At 34.6% G+C, this 13,508-nt stretch overlaps 1 protein-coding gene and 1 long non-coding RNA gene across 8 annotated transcripts in view; one reads left to right on the top strand and one right to left on the bottom strand.

Moving 5' to 3' along the window:
* The window catches only part of LOC144337686 (uncharacterized), a 216,629-nt gene that overhangs the window by 64,666 nt on the left and 138,455 nt on the right, over positions 1-13,508 (bottom strand). The window contains exon 6 of one of the 6 annotated variants that reach the window (XR_013411106.1): positions 6,077-7,149. The exons of the other annotated variants lie outside the window; for them this stretch is intronic. The gene's annotated coding sequence lies outside the window, so the exon portion shown is untranslated. Of the gene's footprint in view, positions 1-6,076; positions 7,150-13,508 lie in introns of those variants that run through there. 6 annotated transcript variants of the gene reach the window in all.
* Positions 1-13,508, top strand: part of LOC114674456 (uncharacterized) — a 131,453-nt gene that overhangs the window by 63,267 nt on the left and 54,678 nt on the right. Inside the window, exon 3 of one of the 2 annotated variants that reach the window (XR_003725611.2) lies at positions 8,424-9,323. The exons of the other annotated variant lie outside the window; for it this stretch is intronic. This is a non-coding gene — a long non-coding RNA (uncharacterized LOC114674456). Of the gene's footprint in view, positions 1-8,423; positions 9,324-13,508 lie in introns of those variants that run through there. 2 annotated transcript variants of the gene reach the window in all.

The raw sequence follows: 13,508 nt of genomic DNA, 5'->3' as shown, positions 1-13,508 counted from the left end.
TGATTTCCCAAATTCCTCATTATAAATTTGTGAATGACATATTTTATGAACTTCATTTAGACTAACATAATTTTCTCACACTAACTATTATACCAGTCATGGTAATCCTGCATTCAGTTTCTTCCCTTCTATTTGCCCTGCGTGGACCTGCTGGTCCTCTTTTTACCATGAAACTCCTGCTATGTCATTTTACTGTCAATGGGTTTGCAAAAATCTTATTTTGATCATTTTTATCATCTTAAACTCTTTTCTTCTTTCAATAGTTATATTCAACTGCATTTTCCACTAAATAAGGCAGTGTCAAATGTGGGTAGCACATAAGATGATTCTTAATCATTGACTGCTATTATAGTTTGCTTTATTCTTATAACTTCTTATTTTGAGGAAGATTTACATAAAAATTTGTTTTATTTTCCAGAAGGAAATATTAGAATATTAATAAATGTTATAAATATAAAAAATGTATCTAAATAATAGAAATTGATCCATATATACTTCTTTCATATTTCTGTCATCTTCACAGGCATTAGAAATATACCATATATTTACTAAAATATATACATACCATCTAATTATGCAATAATTTTCTTCATATTTATAGATGTATAAAACAAAATTCACAGGAATCTTCTCTCCTTTATACTTCAACACTATTGTATGTCTTCAGTGAAATTTCTGCAAACCCGAGAATGATGTCAACAACCCAATGGACATTTAATAAATATTCATTTGTGACAATCATGATAATCTCACACAGGTCTCTGAAAGTGATTTTCAGAAATCATCAGCTATTCTTTGACATAGATTTAAAAACCTTCCCCCAGAAGAGATGATTGCCTTTCAATCATAGAAGAAAAAAATACAGCAAAAACAAGTGAGATAGAGTCTTTTTATTTTTAAGCTAAAGATCCAGTGTATTATAGCATTAGGTACCATGAAGATTTCAGATAAATAAAACTATGTAAACTCAAGTTAGTGACATACAATTGTATAGGGTTTAAAATTTTTCCACATACTGTGGTATTCACTAATAAATTCCGACCTGTGGTTTTAAATACAGTAGCATCTAAGCACTGACACAGACCTGCAATTATGTCAACGGACATTCTATGAATATTAGTAGTGAAGATACAAATCCACTGCAGCAAGCTGATTAGCAATGCTAATGTGCACACTACACAGTCATATAATTAGAAAGAGTTTTACTCACAGTGATGTTGAGGTTATGGGGTTAGGACAGTTTCCATTTCAAAAGATGGAAGAATCCAGGTTACCATGATAGCAAAAAGTAAATCACCTAATTTATGCTGTTGAAGATATCATGGTTTATTTTTAAAAAAGAAACTTCTACCTTCCCTTGTGAAAATTACAGTAAATTATGAATTAATACTTTCCCAGCTAAAAGAGATTTTAAAAAAGCAGACCCTCAATAGGCATGACAGTTAAAGATTCACCATGTAACATTACATTAGTCCAACTAAGTTATCATGTCATTGTCCACTTAAGAGAGAACGGAGCTTGATTAGAGAAAAAAAAAAATCATAAAAATGTTCACAGTTTCCCCTGAAATGGAAAGATGTCCAGGGAGATGTGGAGGTGGAGAAAAAGAAGAGAGAAGGCAGTCAGTAACAAACACTTGGTTATAATGATGACAAGAATCCATTTCCTTTATGCAATTTTGTTGGTGTTCCTTTTTTGTATCCCTTCTCAGCTATAATGATCTACAAAATATCCTTAGGTTTGGTGGTTTGTAATTAGCTAAGATAAACAGTTATCTTTGCTTTAAATGGAGAACCATTAGTCGATCGCTTATATTTGCAGACAATTCCATTCTGAAAACTTAGGTGTAAATACACTTGAATTTTAGAGACAAACTATTTTGTTTCTGACAAGATTTATCACAATTGGAACATGTCACCCTCATCATGATACTTTGTGGTGGGATAAAGTAATGTTGTCATTCTGCTTTAGAATAAGAAACTGGATCATTTCTTTTAAGTCTTGTGATTATATTTAAATCTTATATACATGCCCCGAAATGAAAAGATATTCTCATAAATCCTTGCATTATGCAGGAAAATGCCAACTGCAGCTTTAACTAACATTCTGTGAGACAAAAGGAAGCCCAAAGTAGCTGCTCTTCATAAAGACTAGATGCTAATACACATGCGCATGCGTGCACGCACACATGCACGCACGCTTGCCTCCTTAGAGAGCGATTTCTATTTTCATAATATGGTTAAGTTAGGATTACCCAAGGAAAAAATTTCAAAGGATTTATCATTTAACACTTCAGTGGAGTTACTAATAGGAATTATATTGAAGTAGGTCATGCCAAATCCACTCTCAAATGACAAGAGATCACATATAAGTCAGCAAACATTTCAGACACAATAGCCACAAGACCCCCATAATTATTACCAGGGTATATGGTCTACTATAATAAAAATCAAATAATTGAAACTTCAAGCTAGACTTATAATTACTATCTTACTAAGATCTCAGTTAATCACTTATAAAGTAGATGGTTCATACTATGAAGGTTAATACAATCATATTAACAAATAAATATTTGCCTCTCAGTCCATGATACATCCTTTTATTTTAGACACACACACACACACACACACACACCCTATGGCTAGAAAAATATGAATTCAAGCTGAAGACAGTAAACAAAGGGAATTTGTCTTTCCTAAAAGAAACACAGAAATAATCTCCCAAATTGTAAATTCCTACTTCATGGAACATATTTGTCTTTTCTTTGGAAAATGCTTTCTAACTCATTGACACAGAAGTCACTGCAAAGTGTTAATTAATACTAATGATGAAATCTGAAAAGGATTATTTCAGGCCTTCCTCACTGACCTATACATACCTGTTCTAAGTTAATTTGTGTGTGTGGTGGGGGACTCATATAAGCCTCTACTATTCTACAATGAGGAAGAAGGCATTATGAGGGTATGCCTTAAAGAACAAAAATTGTGATGCTTATTGTAAAATTTTCTGTTTATAAACTAAGCATAAAATGTCAAAAGGTCCTTGTGTCTGGTATTCTAAATTTAAATAAAAAGTTCTTAGTTTATGAGTCTTAAAATATGGGAAATGAACAAGTACTCACTATCATCTCTAGTCACCTATTCCTGTTTTTGGCTGACAACATTTCTGGTTAGAGCTCTATTTGCAAGTTTTAAAATATTTTGACTGTTACACATTACTTGGCTGAAACTATAGCCAAGGTAACTTGCTTGTCAGTTTACTGACAGCAAATTATTCAAATATGTTCCATCACTTGTGATTCAAGGGCCTGTGGTGAGAGAGGAGAGATGAAGGGAGGAACAAACAAAGGCTGGGAGGGATTCTCAGGGTTAATAAAAAACCATTATTTCTAAAAAGCATTTCCATTGTTGAATTAAATAATTTAAGTTTTAAGTTGAGCCCCAGACTTGCTTTTAAGGTTCTACATATTTTATCTGTGATGAATTACATTATTCTCACTCTTAGAGATGGAATATCATCTTTATTTTAACAGACTTCTATGGAGGCACGTGGGTTCCATAAAAAATGAGTAACGCGAATGTTGTCTTTTTTTTTTTTAAAGAGTTTCATTTTATTCTACTACTGACATAGTAAGCTCTATTATCCAAAAGCCAAAATGCAACCTAACGTATCTAAATGAAATATCCAGGAAATCTCCTTATAGTTCTTTCAGCATTCTTCTAAATAAGATTATTTCTTTCCTATGTTCCTAGTCTAAAAACTTTAACTCCATCCTCTAGAATAAAGGAAAACTATTGAAATTCTTATTTTCTCCTAAAATCTATGACTTGCCCATAATTGTGGGACTCAATGAAATCTCCTATTGACTGAAAATATATTTATATCTTCATTCAACAAACAATTCTCAGGCCAGGCGCAGTGGCTCACGCCTGTAATCCCAGTACTTTGGGAGGCTGAGGCAGGCAGATCACTTGAGGTCAGGAGTTTGAGACCAGCCTGACCAACATGCAAAAACCCCGTCTCTAATAAAAATACAAAATTAGGCGGGCGTGGTGGCGCATGCCTGTAATCCAAGCTACTCAGGAGGCTGAGGCAGGAGAATCACTTGAACCCAGGAGGCGGAGGTGGTGGTGAACTGAGAGCACATCATTGCACTTCAGCTTGGGCAACAAGAGTGAAACTCTGTTTCAAACAAACACACAAACAAACACACAAAAAAACAATTCTCAGCAATAGAAAGGAAAAATCACAACTGGATACTTTTGTGCATTTAAAATCATAATGAAAAAGAATATCATAATATGATATTTTCATGTAACAAATAATCATATATGTATATATAATATATACACTGGATGCTGAGGGACGACTGTATATATACACACACACGTACAGTCATCCCTCGGTATCCTAGGGGGACTGGTTCCAGGACTCCTGCAGATACCAAAATCCATGGATGCTCAAGTCCCTTATATAAAATGGTGTAGTATTTGCATATAATCTACACATATCCTTTCATATACTTTAAATCATCTCTAGATTACTGATAATACTTAACACAATGTAAATGCTATGTAAATAATTGTTATATTGTTTAGATAGTAATGACATGAAAAAAAGATCTGTACATGTTTAATGCAGACACAACCATCCATTTTTTTCTGAATATTTTAAATCTACAGTTGGTTGAATCCATGAATGTGGAACCCATGATATGGAAGGATGACTTTATATATCATATATATTTTTCATATATGATGTTTTCACATAATGAAAACATCATATATATGTACATATGGAGCTATATCTATATTGATATAGTACTCCTTATCTTGATTTTATCTTCAACTTGCCTTATCTTGATTTTTACAATTATCATTTAAACAGGGGAAGAAATATTATTTCCATTTTATAGGTGAAATGAAAAAAGATTCAGAAAGTTAAGTGACTGATTCAAACTCTCAAACCTATCAAGTAGCATAGCCAAGATTTGAACTAGTCAGTCTTTTCAGTATGTTTCACTGTGATAAAATTATAAGCACTGTTAGAAATATTCAATATTTAATCAATTTCCTTGATAACATATTTCAATAACAATTTTTAGTACTATCTGTACCAACTAATTTTTATAGTAAGTTACAGCTCTGTGCGTGTATGCAGAAAAAGCATAAACTTTAAAGGAAAAAAACACTGACCATTTACATGGATTGCAATAGAAATCGCTTTCCTAATGACAGGAAAGGTCTCATGCAACTAATGAGAATAATTAAACTATATAAAAGCACCAAGACCAACTACCTTTAATAATTGGATTTCTGCCCTTAGCATTTTTTATGACATTAGAAAATACGTTGATTTCTCTGTCTGAATTAAGATACATAATGCTTGTTAAGGTCAAGAGAAAAGAATACTTTTTATACAGGACATTATGGGGTCGCCTTGAAGGGTGTGAGACCTAATTTATGAAGGTAGACATTCACATCATCCCTCCTTTTGTTCATGTGCACATCATTGCATCGGCTGGCTGTTTTATATCATATGTTCTCCAAAATAGAGTTCTATTATTACTGCTTTTTCTAACATCTCTCTATTAGTATCTCACTCTCTACCCGGGCTTCCCTGTCATTACCTCCTACATTCTGAGAAGTCTACATTCTTATAAAGAAATTAAATAAAAGGTATAAGTATAGCTAGAGCCCAAGCCAGCCCACCAAAACTCAGAGGCCAGATTGTCCCAAGGAAACCAACCTGAAAGTAATAATGCTAATAATATTTATTTGGATAATGTTTTAGAGATTCTTCCTATATGTTTAAAATTTATTAAAGATAATTTAGACCATTAGCCTTTAGAATATTGCATTAACACACAATATCTATTTTTATTATTTAATCCATTATACTGTATTAAGAAATTGATTATATCCTTCTAAAAATACTACCATTAACTTGCAGATATCTACTAATGTGTGATCCTGTTTGTAGATTAATCAAGGCCCCTTGATTTTCATACCCCCCCACTTGAGCGCTGGACAAAAAAAGTGGCAAACTATTAAATCAAGAAAAGCTGTAGAAGGGCTTTTGGAAAAGAGATAAATTCACATAGATAAAACAATATAACAAAAATCTTCCTGATCACAATACTTTTTTTGCCTGACTTTAGTACCTTCTCACTGAAGTATGAATGGTAAAGTAGAAGGGGTAGAAATACTGACTACAGAAATACAGGTAATACAGTAGGGGTCAAAAGAAATGTGCAATGCTACTTCCTAACACACAATCCTTCTTTCAAGATCACATTTTCATGCATTTATGTATAAAAAAATCATTAATTTGAATTTAAAAAACTGTTGTTATGTAATGAATGACTTTATTATTGACTTTCAGTATCTCTTTTAATGTATTCTATGGAGCTTCCCATGTCTGTTCATAAAATTTAGGGCAGATTTCATGTTTTTACTCATTTATAGGCAATCAAAATACTCAGCAATTAATATGTCTAGTCTAGCCCACTACTAAAAATGCTGAAGTCCTGTTACAGGCACCTGCCATGAGACAGGGTGGTTAGAATCCCACTTGCAGATCCTTTGATTTAATTGAGGCTCTTTCTCAGCTTACTGCTCCCGAGAAGATGGCAGTTCAGTCGACTTTTGGGATCACTAGGACCCTCCAGGCAGTCTTTGGAGTTAAGACAACCTTGTATCATCTTTTTTGTGGATATGGTCCACCTCTGATCCATGACATACACTTAAGCAACATTTGCCTAACAGTCACCTGTCACTCCACCTTCAAAGCAGCTGGCCAATCAGTCTCATGTTCTTTAGATTTCTTAGGCATGTGTAAGCTAGCTGGTCTTAAATGGAAGGGGTCACTTACTAAGTTCTACATCTCTTAAAGCCTTCCTCTCTTGGATTCAGATGAAAGGAGACCTTCCTTTCCTTCCCCTTGGAGGTGTGATGGGACACTTAGCACACTAACAACTCTCTCCAAACATCCTCCTTTCCTTAATTTTGACCCTCTCAATCCTTTTATATCCTTGACATGATTAAGTAGCTTAAGAATCACATAACTGGCTTTTTCCCTTCTGCTCACGTAAGAACTGGAGGGTGTCTTCATATCTCACCTTGAAATCTTCTGTCTTAGGGGCCATAGCTAAAACAAATAAGGAGAGTTCCATTTTAAAATTCTGTTACACATGGTTGCAAACTCGCATCATACTCAAGAAGTTATGGGAAAGAATTGTCTTATTTTATTTTATTTTACCAAATAAAGAGCAAATGCTAGCAGATAATTTGAAAATTTTTATTGCTGAAGATCACTGAATGAACAGTACTTACTTACCAACATGTTTTCATTTGCCAACCATATGCTATCTTCATAACAATAAAAATGTAAAATTATTGATGATTTTCATGTACCAAGGATGAATGCTCAAATGCTAAGAAAACATTCATACTACTCTGCACCCAAAACTGCTAACCTTATTTCCATAGAGGAATCTCTATATAGAACCCAGAGGTAAACAAAAGCCCAGGGAGAGGAAAACGTCTGTCCTTTTGGCAACATTATCGTATTATAAGCTCTTAAGAAATAATTAACCTCATAGACGTCAAATAGAGATTTTATATAAAGAAGATACTGGCTCCAGGAAAGTGTCAAATTGATTCTATGCAGAATGAAAATTGGGAGCTGATTTTAAGTCAACAGTTTTATAACATGGAGAAATGATTTCAAATGGATTCTGGTGGGTTTAAAAATTTTTCTCCAGAACTTTCAATGGTGCTTGATGAGAATTGAGCTTTGACTTCCATAGCACTTGGGTTTGAAATGCTTCTGGAACATCAGAAATCTTACTATTAAAATTTCAATATGACCCTTTTCCATTTTTGTGAACATCAGAAATACACTAGTTATATCACTATGGAACATTTTCCTTATAATTTGCCATTTTAACAAGTCTTTTCTTGGCCTTTTCAAATTTTACTTGCTCTTTTACCATTATCTGTTTTTAAGGTAGCTTTAATTGGCTTGAATTTTAAGTATTAGTGCAGGGTTTATATTGCAAAAAATGAATAATTTCTAAAAAAATTTAGTAACTAATTAAAACACTTTAGTACATTTCATCAAAACTGAGAATAATATAATTTACAATGCAATCTATCCAGAAACTGATTTGTGAGCACTTGCTTGTGGTTACTGATTGTCCCATAGACGTAGAGAAAGAACTATATGAACTATACTTGGGTACACAGTGAGCATGTTAAAATTAAGATGTAGCATTAATGTAAAATTCTTGGCAGAAGTCAAACCTTTAACCATCATGTGAATATAGATTTTCATATCTAATTTTATGAAGCCTTTTTTTTTTTTTTTTTTTGCCAGTTCTACAGTCTAATATTATTTTCTTTCTGCATTCTCCTTCACAGGCTATGGCCTTTGGCGAAGACAATGACAGGCAAATATTTATAAGCCAGAGATTAGTTATAAATTTGATCCAATCAAATGATCAGTAAGCACATTCTTATTGCCAGTTGTTATTATCTCTTTAGGAAAGGCATTGGAAACTTTCATTTTGTTAATTTCAAATCAGACAATTTCCCAGAACTAATTGAGGTTCCAGTGTCCAATGGAAAGCTGAAAGAACCTAAATTTGCTTCTTTTCCTTCTTCACTCCTTTCTTTGTGTGTATACATATTTGTGTATGTGCACAAGTATAAAGAAATGATTATTTTTGCAGCTTTTGGCCTGAATGCTTGTCACTCCATTTTACATAATTCATTTTATATAATTCAATTTATGCTCTTCCAAAAATAGATGCTTCAGTTGCAATCTTCGCCTCTTTAGAATCTCCATGCAAGCAAGCTTAGTTAATAATTTTTGATTAATATAGCCAATTACCAACTCCTACTTCAAACCCCCTTTACTTGGAATACTATCATCAGCTTGGTTTACAGAGAGAAGGAAATAACAATGAGGTCAGGAGGAATGGAGATGGGGTAAAATAGCAATAAAAAGTAATTATATAAAAATGCTAAAGGTATGACATCTGTTTTTTTGCTTAGCTCACTGAGCTCGATAGTTTCAGATTTATGCTATTGTTCATGTTTAAACAGATACAAAAAAGGGAAATGGGAAAGAATGGTTATGTGAGACTATTAAATAGTGCAGGGAAAATACGAGTTGTTATTACACTGGTAAGGAAAAGAGAAACTCAGTGAAATTTCTTTCCAGAGATTTGCCTTTGTGATCTGCAAGGTGCTGTTCCCCTGCTTACATTCCGTTACCCTGGCAACGCACTCCTGTAAAATAAAGATTATTAAAGCGCATATGATTATTTTGCTGCTGAGTGAATAAGACAAGCCGCTTCTGAAATGCCTTATCAGAGAAATTCAATTTTAGGCCAAATTGTGTTTTTGCCTCCTTCTAGCTTTTCTCCTCCCTCCCCCTACTTCAAATAAAACCATCATCTTCACATTTACTACATGATATTTTGTTAGCCATTCACACCCTTAGTATTTTAAGTCAGTTTTCTTTTAATTTCATGAAAGCATTTTTCCCAATTTTTTTATAGCTCTAGTCTATTTTCCAGCTATCTACCATCTGTTTGCAAATCAAAATTACAAAGCAATGTGCTCTTGCTTTTATTTTATTATACAGCAAGAAATAGTAGAAATACTGGGTTCTATACCAAACATAAATGTATATATTATACATTGGCTATGCAATATTTGACCAAAGGATGATGCAAAAAGCTAAGATAAGGAATGTGGTGCCATTTTAAAGGCTGCATATCCAACTGTACTGGTCATCCTCACCCTTAAGTTGAATGCCTAGTGCTTTTCCATTTGACATTGCCCTAAGGTGACGTTATAGAGGTGGGAAGTTTTATAGCCACGCTGACAGCCAGTCACACCTTTGTTGCCTGGTGCCTCTACATTTGGAGAAAATATTCTTGAGAGTCCTAAAATTATTTAATAATAAACTTTATAAGTTTTGTATTTTATAAGTATTTTAATATTAGCCAATTTCTTGAACATACAGTAATGGCAACTTTGCTAAAACTATCTAGTGATTTCATTAGAAACTAAAGCTTTTAGCATAATTAGGGTCCAAGCAGAGGTCAACAAAAAATAAGTAAATTTGTAACAGTAAATGCATATTGTATTTCATGCTATCTGTGTGAAGAAGTTATCGTTTAAAATCTTTTTTTTTTTTTTTTTTTTTTTTTTTTTTTTTTTTTAATTTATTTATTATTATTATACTTTAAGTTGTAGGGTACATGTGCATAACGTGCAGCTTTGTTACATATGTATACTTGTGCCATGTTGCTGTGCTGCACCCATCAACTCGTCATTTACATCAGGTATAACTCCCAATGCAATCCCTCCCCCCTCCCCCCTCCCCATGATAGGCCCCAGTGTGTGATGTTCCCCTTCCCGAGTCCAAGTGATCTCATTGTTCAGTTCCCACCTATGAGTGAGAACATGCGGTGTTTGGTTTTCTGTTCTTGTGATAGTTTGCTAAGAATGATGGATTCCAGCTGCATCCAAGTCCCTACAAAGGACTCAAACTCATCCTTTTTTATGGCTGCATAGTATTCCATGGTGTATATGTGCCACATTTTCTTAATCCAATCTGTCACTGATGGACATTTGGGTTGATTCCAAGTCTTTGCTATTGTGAATAGTGCTGCAATAAACATACGTGTGCATGTGTCTTTATAGCAGCATAATTTGTAATCCTTTGGGTATATACCCAGTAATGGGATGGCTGGGTCATATGGTACATCTAGTTCTAGATCCTTGAGGAATCGCCATACTGTTTTCCATAATGGTTGAACTAGTTTACAATCCCACCAACAGTGTAAAAGTGTTCCTATTTCTCCACATCCTCTCCAGCACCTGTTGTTTCCTGACTTTTTAATGATTGCCATTCTAACTGGTGTGAGATGGTATCTCATGGTGGTTTTGATTTGCATTTCTCTGATGGCCAGTGATGATGAGCATTTTTTCATGTGTCTGTTGGCTGTATGAATGTCTTCTTTTGAGAAATGTCTGTTCATGTCCTTTGCCCACTTTTTGATGGGGTTGTTTGTTTTTTTCTTGTAAATTTGTTTGAGTTCTTTGTAGGTTCTGGATATTAGCCCTTTGTCAGATGAGTAGATTGCAAAAATTTTCTCCCATTCTGTAGGTTGCCTGTTCACTCTGATGGTAGTGTCTTTTGCTGTGCAGAAGCTCTTTAGTTTAATGAGATCCCATTTGTCAATTTTGGCTTTTGCTGCTGTTGCTTTTGGTGTTTTAGACATGAAATCTTTGCCCATGCCTATGTCCTGAATGGTACTACCTAGGTTTTCCTCTAGGATTTTTATGGTATTAGGTCTAACATTTAAGTCTCTAATCCATCTTGAATTAATTTTCGTATAAGGAGTAAGGAAAGGATCCAGTTTCAGCTTTCTACTTATGGCTAGCCAATTTTCCCAGCACCATTTATTAAATAGGGAATCCTTTCCCCATTTCTTGTTTCTCTCAGGTTTGTCAAAGATCAAATGGCTGTAGATGTGTGGTATTATTTCTGAGGACTCTGTTCTGTTCCATTGGTCTATATCTCTGTTTTGGTACCAGTACCATGCTGTTTTGGTTACTGTAGCCTTGTAGTATAGTTTGAAGTCAGGTAGCGTGATGCCTCCAGCTTTGTTCTTTTGGCTTAGGATTGTCTTGGAGATGCGGGCTCTTTTTTGGTTCCATATGAACTTTAAAGCAGTTTTTTCCAATTCTGTGAAGAAACTCATTGGTAGCTTGATGGGGATGGCATTGAATCTATAAATTACCTTGGGCAGTATGGCCATTTTCACAATATTGATTCTTCCTATCCATGAGCATGGTATGTTCTTCCATTTGTTTGTGTCCTCTTTGATTTCACTGAGCAGTGGTTTGTAGTTCTCCTTGAAGAGATCCTTTACATCCCTTGTAAGTTGGATTCCTAGGTATTTGATTCTCTTTGAAGCAATTGTGAATGGAAGTTCATTCCTGATTTGGCTCTCTGTTTGTCTGTTACTGGTGTATAAGAATGCTTGTGATTTTTGCACATTAATTTTGTATCCTGAGACTTTGCTGAAGTTGCTTATCAGCTTAAGGAGATTTTGGGCTGAGACAATGGGGTTTTCTAAATATACAATCATGTCATCTGCAAAGAGGGACAATTTGACTTCTTCTTTTCCTAACTGAATACCCTTGATTTCTTTCTCTTGCCTGATTGCCCTAGCCAGAACTTCCAACACTATGTTGAATAGGAGTGGTGAGAGAGGGCATCCCTGTCTTGTGCCAGTTTTCAAAGGGAATTGTTCCAGTTTTTGCCCGTTCAGTATGATATTGGCTGTGGGTTTGTCATAAATAGCTCTTATTATTTTGAGGTACGTTCCATCAATACCGAATTTATTGAGCGTTTTTAGCATGAAGGGCTGTTGAATTTTGTCAAAAGCCTTTTCTGCATCAATTGAGATAATCATGTGGTTCTTGTCTTTGGTTCTGTTTATATGCTGGATTATGTTTATTGATTTGCGAATGTTGAACCAGCCTTGCATCCCAGGGATGAAGCCCACTTGATCATGGTGGATAAGCTTTTTGATGTGTTGCTGAATCCGGTTTGCCAGTATTTTATTGAGGATTTTTGCATCGATGTTCATCAGGGATATTGGTCTAAAATTCTCTTTTTTTGTTGTGTCTCTGCCAGGCTTTGGTATCAGGATGATGTTGGCCTCATAAAATGAGTTAGGGAGGATTCCCTCTTTTTCTATTGATTGGAATAGTTTCAGAAGGAATGGTACCAACTCCTCTTTGTACCTCTGGTAGAATTCAGCTGTGAATCCATCTGGTCCTGGACTTTTTTTGGTTGGTAGGCTATTAATTGTTGCCTCAATTTCAGAGCCTGCTATTGGTCTATTCAGGGATTCAACTTCTTCCTGGTTTAGTCTTGGAAGAGTGTAAGTGTCCAGGAAATTATCCATTTCTTCTAGATTTTCCAGTTTATTTGCGTAGAGGTGTTTATAGTATTCTCTGATGGTAGTTTGTATTTCTGTGGGGTCGGTGGTGATATCCCCTTGATCATTTTTAATTGCGTCGATTTGATTCTTCTCTCTTTTCTTCTTTATTAGTCTGGCTAGTGGTCTGTCAATTTTGTTGATCTTTTCAAAAAACCAACTCCTGGATTCATTGATTTTTTGGAGGGTTTTTTGTGTTTCTATCTCCTTCAGTTCTGCTCTGATCTTAGTTATTTCTTGCCTTCTGCTAGCTTTCGAATGTGTTTGCTCTTGCTTCTCTAGTTCTTTTAATTGCGATGTTAGAGTGTCAATTTTACATCTTTCCTGCTTTCTCTTGTGGGCATTTAGTGCTATAAATTTCCCTCTACACACTGCTTTAAATGTGTCCCAGAGATTCTGGTATGTTGTATCTTTGTTCTCATTGGTTTCAAAGAACATCTTTATTTCTGCCTTCATTTCGTTATGTACCCAGTAG

This window comes from Macaca mulatta, chromosome 20, assembly GCF_049350105.2.
Source record: "Macaca mulatta isolate MMU2019108-1 chromosome 20, T2T-MMU8v2.0, whole genome shotgun sequence".
NCBI classification, from domain to species: domain Eukaryota; kingdom Metazoa; phylum Chordata; class Mammalia; order Primates; family Cercopithecidae; genus Macaca; species Macaca mulatta.
The sequence above is the reverse complement of the archived record's forward strand: the minus strand, read 5'-3'. Positions and strand labels throughout refer to the sequence as shown.